This window comes from Plecotus auritus (assembly GCF_963455305.1).
Source record: "Plecotus auritus genome assembly, chromosome: 15".
NCBI lineage: Eukaryota > Metazoa > Chordata > Mammalia > Chiroptera > Vespertilionidae > Plecotus > Plecotus auritus.
In genome coordinates this window covers 4,808,836-4,818,233 of record NC_137781.1, presented here as the reverse complement: position 1 = coordinate 4,818,233, position 9,398 = coordinate 4,808,836, and positions in this window count along the sequence as shown.

The following is a 9,398-nucleotide window of genomic DNA, read 5'->3' as shown; positions in this document are numbered from 1 at the left end:
CTTTGTAACGTATGTTTGTTTTGCTTTGGGTCAGTTTGAATTAAAAAAAAAAAAAAAAAAACACTTCAACCTGGTCTAACACTTCCTGGAATTGTGTGTTATTTCTAGTCGGCCTTAACGGTTGAATACTTCCCAGCTCTTTTGTGAAAGGTAAACAAAAATCTAACTTTCCTTCATCGGTATTTTTTTCTTTAAATATTTTTTTATTGGTTTCAGAGAGAGAGAGAGAGAGAGACATCCGTGATGGGAGAGAATCATGGATTGGCTGCCTCCTGCACGCCCCCTACTGGGGATGGGGCCTGCCACCCAGGTATGTGCCCTTGACCGGAATCGAACCAGGGACCCTTCAGTCTTGTAGGCCAGTGCTCTATCCACTGAGCCAAATCAGCTAGGACTTATTTTTATTTTTTTTAAGATTCTTTAATTGGCCCAGCCAGTGTGGCCCCGTGGTTGAGCGTCCACCTAGGAACCAGGAGATCACGGTTCGATTCCAGGTCAGGGCACATGCCCGGGTTGCGGGCTCGATCGATCCCCTAGTGTGGGGTGTGCAAGAGGCAGCCAATCCATGATTCTCATCAGTGATGTTTCTCTCTCTCTCCCCCTCTCCTTTCCTCTCTGAAATCAATAAAAATATATTTTAAAAAGAAAAAGATGTTTTAATTGATTTTTAGGGAGAGAGAGAAACATTCATGTGAGAGTGAAACATCCATCAGCTGCCTCCTGCACGCCCCCTCCCAGGGATCGATCCCGCAACCCGATCGTGCACCCTGACCGGGAATCGAACCAGCAATCCTTCAGCCCACTGAGCCCCACCGGCGAGGGACCAGATCGTCAGGAATGGTGTAAGAATGTGATACAGGACATAGAACCATTTTAGCCCCGCTGAGGTGGTTCTTACCCCCACCACCACCACCACCACCACCACCCTTTTTATTTTATCTTCTCCTTGCACTCTGCAAACACCGGCCAACCCAACACCCATCACATTCTTCAATATGTTGTTCCAATCCCGAGCCTTTTGGGGGGCCGGGCTCCCCCTCTGCCTCATGTCTGCCACACGTGGACTGAGGACAGAGATTGGACCCCAGCCTTTCTTAGCCCAGAACAGCGACGCAGCAGCGAGAACAGCGCATCTGAGGTCGTTCCTTAAGCTGCAGGAGACAAAAGCAAAAAAAATAAAATAACCAAAAACACTTGGGTTTCACACTTCCTCTGGGTAACATCAGCGAGGCTCCATTCAGGAGAGCCCTGGGGCTGACATGAGTGATGGCGTGCGGGGTGGGGGGAAAAAGGGAGGATGAGATTTAGCACTTCATGGAGCCCTTGGACGCTTTGCAACTGTAATCTGGCTGCAGACTTGTCCAGGGCTTGGCCCGCGCAGAGGCCGGGAACGGGCCATCTGAAATGCTTCCTCGTGCGCCGTGGGGAGCTCAGCTGTGAAAAATGGCTGTGTCGCTAGGAAGCCCCGAGGTGGTTCCTTTCCCATATGATGTAAGGGGGGTGCTGTTTGTGCAGCTGAAAGGCGGTTTGCAATAAAGGGCTGGGTCGCTCTTGATAAAACAGATTATCTCCTTGATTAATAAACCAAAAAAAAAAAAAATGTCCACATCTCATGGAGTTAGGCTCCTGAGACAAAAGGAAATGGATTTGTATCCTCTGCCTGTATTTATTTTCATATATATATATATATATATATATATATATATATATGTATATATTTTTTTTCTTCATAGAGGAAGGGAGAGGGGGAGAGAGAAACATCAATGATGAGAGAGAATCATCCATCCGCTGCCTCCTGCACGCCCCACACTGGATCGAGTCTGCAACGCGGGCACGTGTCCTGACCTGGTTCATAGGTCGACGCTCAACCACCGAGCCACGCCAGCTGGTCAATAAGCTATGTGCTCTTAACACAGATCTTTTTTTAAAAATATATTTTTATTGATTTCAGAAAGGATGGGAGAGGGCTAGAGAGAGAGAAACATCCATGAGGAGAGAGAATCATGGATCGGCTGCCTCCTGCACGCCCCCTACTGGGGATCGAGCCCACAACGCGGGCGTGTGCCCTGATGGGGAATCGAACCCGGGACCGTCAGTCCACAACACAGATACTGATACGAGAGTTGAGGGTAGCTTAAGGACCACGAAAGAGTTTAAGTAGCCCCTGCCAGGTATTGCTACGTGGGCTGGAGCTCTCGTGGACTCCTACGACAGCAAAGGTGACTCATTTGTCTTTAGCATTATTCTGTCATTGCAAGGTCTCTTTCCTCTTAGATCATCTAAGGAAGGGCCAGGCCTAGCTGGTGTCGCTCAGTGGATAGAGCGTCGGCCCAAGGACTGAAGGGTCCCGGGTTCGATTCCAGTCCAGGGCACATACCTCCTTTGCAGGCTTCTCCCGGGCCCTGGTTGGGTCTTGTGCAAGAGGCAACCCATCGATGTGTTTCTCTCACATCGCTGTTTCTCTCTCTCTTCCAACTCTCCCTAAAAGTCAATGGGGCCAAAACCAGTTTGGCTCAGTGGATAGAGCGTCGGCCTGCGGACTGAAGGGTCCCGGGTTCGATTCCAGTCAAGGGCACGTACCTTGGTTGTGGTCACATCCCCAGTAGGAGGTGTGCAGGAGGCAGCTGAATCGATGTTTCTCTCTCATCGATGTTTCTAACTCTCTATCCCTCTTCCTTCCTCTCTGTAACAAATCAATAAAATATATTTAAAAAAAAAAAAAGTCAATGGGAAAATATCCTCGGGTGAGAATTAACAAAAAAAACAACAATGCAGTGAGTTCCGGCCCACGGCCGCTCACCTGCTGGGACGACCCCAAGAGTGTGGGCCCTGCGCGCCCCGAAGGCCAGCATGCCCTCGACTCATAGCCGCCAGCAGGTTGCCTCATCCTCGAGCCAGGCTGGCTCCCCAGGTACGTGCCTACCCCCTCCTTCGCCGCCGCCTCTGGGCCCACTCTGCACGGAGATGAAAGGGCTGGAACACGGGCTCCGAGGAACATGGAAACCTTCTATTAGCCTCGGTCCCCGCCATCCCTTTGAGAAGCCTGTAGAAGCACTTACTCACAAAGGCTGTGTAATTAGGGGCTGGCGAGCTTCATGGAAATGCTTGATGTTTAGGAAATTATTAGGGAGTTGGGGGAGGGGGGTGGACAAAAACCTGACCTGAGGTTAACTGATAGCATTCCCCTCTCCGTTGAATGATGAGGTGCTTTAGCCCGGGCCGGCGTGGCTCCGTGGTGGAGCGTCGACCTAGGAACCAGGAGGTCACGGTTCGAGTCCCGGTCAGGGCACAGGCCCGGGTTGTGGGCTCGATTCCCAATAGGAGGCGGGCAGGAGGCAGCCGATCCATGATCCTCTCCTCGTTGATGTTTCTCTCTCCCTCGCTGAAATAAAAAATATATATATATATATATATTTTAAAAAGAAAAAAGGTAGACTGATTCTCAGAAGGCATGTGTAAACGGTCCCCGAATCTTTGGGGCCAGCCTGGAAAAGTTCTGGGTGCCTTCTGTGAAGCAAGAATGCAGCCCTCGTGGCCACATGACCAGCTAGCTGACTCCCCGTCTGGGCTGTTAGGTCTCCAATTATCTTTGGCAACGTCGATGTCATTTCCGTTGGGCAGGGACAAACCAGTGCGTAGTCTGTGGCCCGCTGTTCCTCTTCTTCGGCCTCATTTAACAGCTCATCCATCGTGTGTCTGTCGAACCTAACATGACCGCCCTGGCCCGTGTGGAGGTCGGGAGAGAAGGGTGCTCATCTTCTCCCAGCCCCCTGGATACAGCCTGGCCTTCTTGGGGACGAAGCACCTGTTCCCCGCTTTAAGGAAAAGGATAAACCAGCTGGGAGACGGGTGTAGCTTTGCATCCAGCGCTGTGGCTGGTCTGGGAGTCACCCTGAGAGAGAGCAGCATGGAGTCACCTCTGCTTGGAATCTGCTGAAAGCAAGACAGAGGAAGGGAGAGGGAGAGAGAGAGAGAAACGTCAATGAGAGAGAACCATTCGTCAGCTGCCTCCTGCACGCCCCCTCCTGGGGATCGAGCCTGCAACCTGGGCAGGTGCCCTGAAGTGGGAATCGAACCCGTGACCTCTCGGTGCACAGTTTTTTTTTTTTTAAATATATTTTATTCATTTATTACAGAGAGGAAGGGGGAGGGAGAGAGAGATGTAGAGAGAGAGATCAATTGGTTGCTTCCCACAGGCACCCCAGCTGGGGCCGGGGATCGAACCTGCAACCCAGGTACGTGCCCTTGACCGGGAATCGAGCCTCGGCCCTTCGGTGCACGGCCCATGCTCTAACCGCCGAGCATCACCGGCCGGGGCAGAACCGGTTTGGTTTAGGTATAACTGTCGCACGGATAACTGCACATACAGAGCGTGTATAATTTGATGGGCCGGACCCGTGGCCGGCAAACTGCGGCTCGCGAGCCACATGCGGCTCTTTGGCCCCTGGAGTGTGGCTCTTCCACAAAATACCACGTGCGGGCGCACACGTACAGTGCGATTGAAACTTCGTGGCCCACCCCCATGCACAGAAGTCAGTTTTCGGCTCTCCAAAGAAATTGCCAGCATTGTCCTGTTGATATTTGGCTCTGTGGACGAAGGAGTTTGCCGACCACTGCTGCTGGACCATCCCCATTGGAGAGTGGGGAAATAGAGACCTTGAAGAAGAGGGAATGTCCAAAAGTTTCTCTCCCTCTCCTTTCCTCTCTGAAATTAAAAAAATAGATCTATCTTTTCAGTGTCTGTCTGTATGCAAGGCCACAACCCAGGCCTGTGCCTTGACCAGGGAATCGAACCCTGACCTGACCTCCAGGTGCCTGGGTCTGCGTCCAACCACTGAGCCACAGGGGCCGCGCCGTTGAAATGCTTTTGTGACGCCAATGGTGTCAGGGCGCAGTGGAGGGCGGTCGTGTTCCCTCCCACAGACCTCTTGTTGAGCCCAGTGTGGGGCGTGCAGGAGGCAGCCGGTCCATGATTCTCTCTCGTCATGGATGTTTCTCTCTCTCCCTCTCCCTCCCTCTCTGACATCAATAAAAATATATTTTTTTTAAAAAAAAGGGGGGGGGCTACAGGAAAGAACAGGCGTCTGGAGCAACAGAAGAGGGGCTCTCCACTGGGCTTGTGGGTTAATAGATCCCACCCCACCCCAAGGAGCGCCTTCTGACGGAGGCTGATAATTCGAGGCGCTTTATGAAAAGCCTGGGGTCCCTGCTCCGGGGTCTGCCCTGCCCTGGCCCAGGGTTTGGCCCCGTAACACACTCACTTTATCCGAGCGCAGCGGCTGTGAGAAATTCGGCTTAAGCCTCCGTAATCACGTCTCCCAATTACTCGGGGCGGCTTTGCGACCGAAGTTCATACCAGGGAGGAGTTTTGAAGAAGCCTCGTTTGCCTTGTCTAATTAAATTAAAAACGTGAAAGGCGATTCACACGTTGGCTTCTGGCCCCCCCCCTTCCCCACCCCCCACCACCACCCTCATTAATCCGTTGCCAGTGATAGGGTCTTTCAGGACGTTGGGTCATGTGGTCCCCTGCGTGGCCCCTGGGGTCAGGGAGCCCACCCCTGCACGCTCTCCAACCCCATCCACCCACCCGTTTTGTGGGGGGGGGGTGCCCAGAGCATAGGGGGAGCGTGCTTGCTAATGTTTGAATCCTTCCAGAAAAAAAAAATCTCTACAGAATGCCTTCGATTCCAGGTCCTTCTATTCCCAACAGGCAGGAGGTCTGTCTGGGGGAGGAGAGAGAGAGAGAGAGAGAGAGAGAGAGAGAGAGAGAGAGAGAGAGAGAGAGAGAGACAGGCATGTCCTTTCTACTTCTCTTTGTCGTAAACCCGTGACAATTCCCCTGGATTGAGAGTTCACGCCATCTCTATTTTATTATTTTTTAAAAAATACCTTTTGAGCCCTGGCCGGTTTGGCTCGGTGGATAGAGCGTTGGCCTGCGGACTGAAAGGTCTGAGGTTCGATTCCGGTCGAGGGCACGTACCTTGGTTGCGGGCACATCCCCAGTGGGGGGTGTGCAGGAGGCAGCTGATCGATGTTACTCTCTCATTGATGTTTCTGACTCTCTATCCCTCTCCCTTACTCTATAAAAAATCAATAAAAAAATATGTTAAAAAATATATATATATCTTTTGACTAGAGGCCCAGTGCACAAAATTTGTGCATGGGGGCGGGGGGGGGGGGGGGCCGGTCCCCTCAGCCCAGCCTGCACCCTCTCCAATCCAGGATCCCTCTCACAATCCTGGACCGCTGGCTCCTAATCGCTCACCCGCCTGCCTGCCTGGTCGCCCCTAACTGCCCCCCCCCCCCGCTGTCCTGGTCGCCCCCAACTACCCCCCTCTGCTGACCTGGTCACCCCTAACTGCCCCCCTTGCTGGCCTGGTCACGCCCAATTCCCCCCGCCCCCACCGGCCTAGTCACCCCTCACTGCCCCCCCATCAGCCTTATCACCCCCATCTGCCCCCCCTGCCGGCCTGGTCACGCCCAATTCCCCCCGCCCCCACCGGCCTAGTCACCCCTCACTGCCCCCCCATCAGCCTTATCGCCCCCATCTGCCCCCCCTGCCGGCCTGGTTGCCCCCAAATGCACCCTCCCGCTGGCCTGGTCACCCCTAACTGCCCCCCCTGCCGACCTGGTCACCTCTTACTGCCTCCCGCTGCCAGCCTGGTCACCCCCAAATGCCTCCCCTGCCAGCTGATCACCCCTCACAGCCCCCCCACCAGCCTGCTTGTTCAGTCGTTTGGTCATCCCTCGGGCCGGCCCTGGGTGGCTGGGGGGCTGAGGGAACTGGGTGCCACCATCTTGTGGCTGCGGGCGCCACCATCTTTGAGGGCATGGCAGTCAATTAGTATATTTCCTCCTTATTGCTGTGTGCACCGCCATCTTTGTGAGGGTGTGATGGTCAATTAGCATATTCCCCTCTTTATTAGATAGGATTAATTTCAGGGAGGTAGAGAGAGAGACATCAATGATGAGAGAGAATCACGGGCCAACTGCCTCCTGCACACCCCCTACTGGGGATCGAGCCCGCAACCCAGGTATGTGCCCTGACCGGGAATTGACCCTTGACCTCCTGGTTCATGGGTCAGTGCTCAACCACTGAGCCACACCAGCCCGGCTCTGCGATGACTATTTTGATATGACGCTTAATCAGGATCTAATCTAGGGTTTCCCCATTGCCTTTGGTGAGTCTCTTTGGTTCCTTTTGGTCTAGAACAGTGGTCGGCAAACGGCGGCTCACGAGCCACATGCGGCTCTTTGGCCCCTTGAGTGTGGCTCTTCCACAAAATACTACGGCCTGGGCGAGTCTATTTTGAAGAAGTGGTGTTAGAAGAAGTTTAAGTTTAAAACATTTGGCTCTCCAAAGCAATTTCCATCGTTGTCCTGTTGCTATTTGGCTCTGTGGACTAATGAGTTTGCCGACCACTGGTCTAGAGCAGTAACCCTTACCCTAACCCATTTCTTCCTCGGTTTCTTTTTCATCGAATGAGGTGGGCTGAAGAGTCCAGAAGCCCTGCCGGGGAGAATGGATGGCCCTTCCTCGGGGTCCGCGTGACTATCTGTTTATTCCTGGTGTCCCTTGGCTCGTTCGCCCGCCTCCAGTACTTCCTGGAAGCTGGGGGTCAGCCCGGCGACAGCGGCCAGGCTGGGCTTGGACGCGGGGTGAACGTTCTGGTAAGTGGGTGGCGTCGAGGATGCTGTGGACTCCACGTTGCATCTGGGGAGCCACCGCAAGCAGACCGTTCCCAGGCCCCGCGGAAAGGCGACCCATCGACCCAAGCATGTGAAACAGGCCGGCGGCGCCGCTACCCAGTGCAGGGCCTAATGAGGAAAACATCTGGCCACTTAGCCGGGGCTTGGAAATGTCCCTTCCGGGAATCGGCCCGTGTCCGGGCACCACCAGCCCTTGTCTGTGTGTGTGTGTGTGTGTGTGTGTGTGCGTGTGTGCGTGTGCGTGTGCGTGTGTGTCTGTGTGTGCATATGTGCATGTGTGTGTGTGTGTGTCTGTGTGTGTATGCGTGTGTGTGTCTTTGTGTGTGTGCATATGTGCATGTGTGTGTGCGTGTGTGTGTCTGTGTGTGTATGCGTGTGTGTGTCTTTGTGTGTGTGCGTGTGTGTGTGTGTTTCATATATTTTTATTGATTTCAGAGAGAAAGGGAGAAGGAGAGAGAGAGAGACATCCATGATGAGAGAGAATCACGCATGCCCCCGTCCTGGGGATGGAGCCCACAACCTGGGCCTGTGCCCTGACCGGGAATCAAACCGTGACCTTCTGGTTCACAGGTCGACGCCCAACCACTGAGCCACACTGGCCGGGCCCACTTGGCATTTTCCTCACCTGTCTGTTTACTCCAGCGGAGGTGCCACGAGGTGACAGGCCCGTGGACAGAGGGGATGGACGCCTGGCCAGGCCTGTTGGTCTGGGTTTGAATGGAGGATTTTGTCTCTTATTTCTTTACACTACGGCGCGGGGGGGCGGGTTCTGCCTCCCACACCCCCTTCCCCGCCCCCCCGACTCCATCCCATATTTGTCTTTCGGGCCAACAACTGAATAACAGAAGTAAACAGACGGCCCAGATCGGTGGGTCCCACAGCGTTGGCGCTGAGCAGACTCCCTTGAAAATGCCCTTCCGTGGGTTTTCGGTTCTGTGACTCACACTTGTCTGTGTTTAAACACACCCGCCCCTGTATCCCTCCAAAACACCTCCCAGAAACGTGGGTGGCCAAGTGGGGTCGGAGGATCGCTAGGGCTCCATGTGCCCCCCTCACCTAAGTGGCTGCTGCTAGAGGCCGCCGTCCACGTGTTTCCTGCCTGTAATAAGAGGCTGGTACGGTCCAGCCGGCATGGCTCAGGGGTTGAGCATCAACCTAGGAACCAGGAGGTCATGGTTCGATTCCCGGTCAGGGCACATGCCCGGGTTGTGGGCTCGATCACAGTAGGGGGTGTGCAGGAGGCAGCCGATTCATGACTCTCTCTCATCATGGATGTTTCTCTCTCTTTCCCTCTCCCTTCCTCTCTCTGAAATCAATTTAAAAAAAAAAAAAAAAGGGGGGGGCCCTAACCAGTTTGGCTTGGTGTTTGGCTCAGTGGATAGAGCGTCGGCCTGCGGACTGAAGGGTCCCAGGTTCGATTCCGGTCAAGGGCATGTACCTTGGTTGCGGGCACATCCCCAGTAGGAGGTGTGCAGGAGGCAGCTGATCGATGTTTCTCTCTCATCGATGTTTCTATCTCTCTATCCCTCTCCCTTCCTCTCTGTAAAATATCAATAAAATATATTTTTTAAAAAAAAGAAAAAGAAAAAAAGCTGTGATCACTGAAAACACTTGGGAAGCCCTGGCCGGTGTGACTCAGTGGATAGAGCATCGGCCCTCAGACTGAAGGGTCACGGGTTCGATTCCCG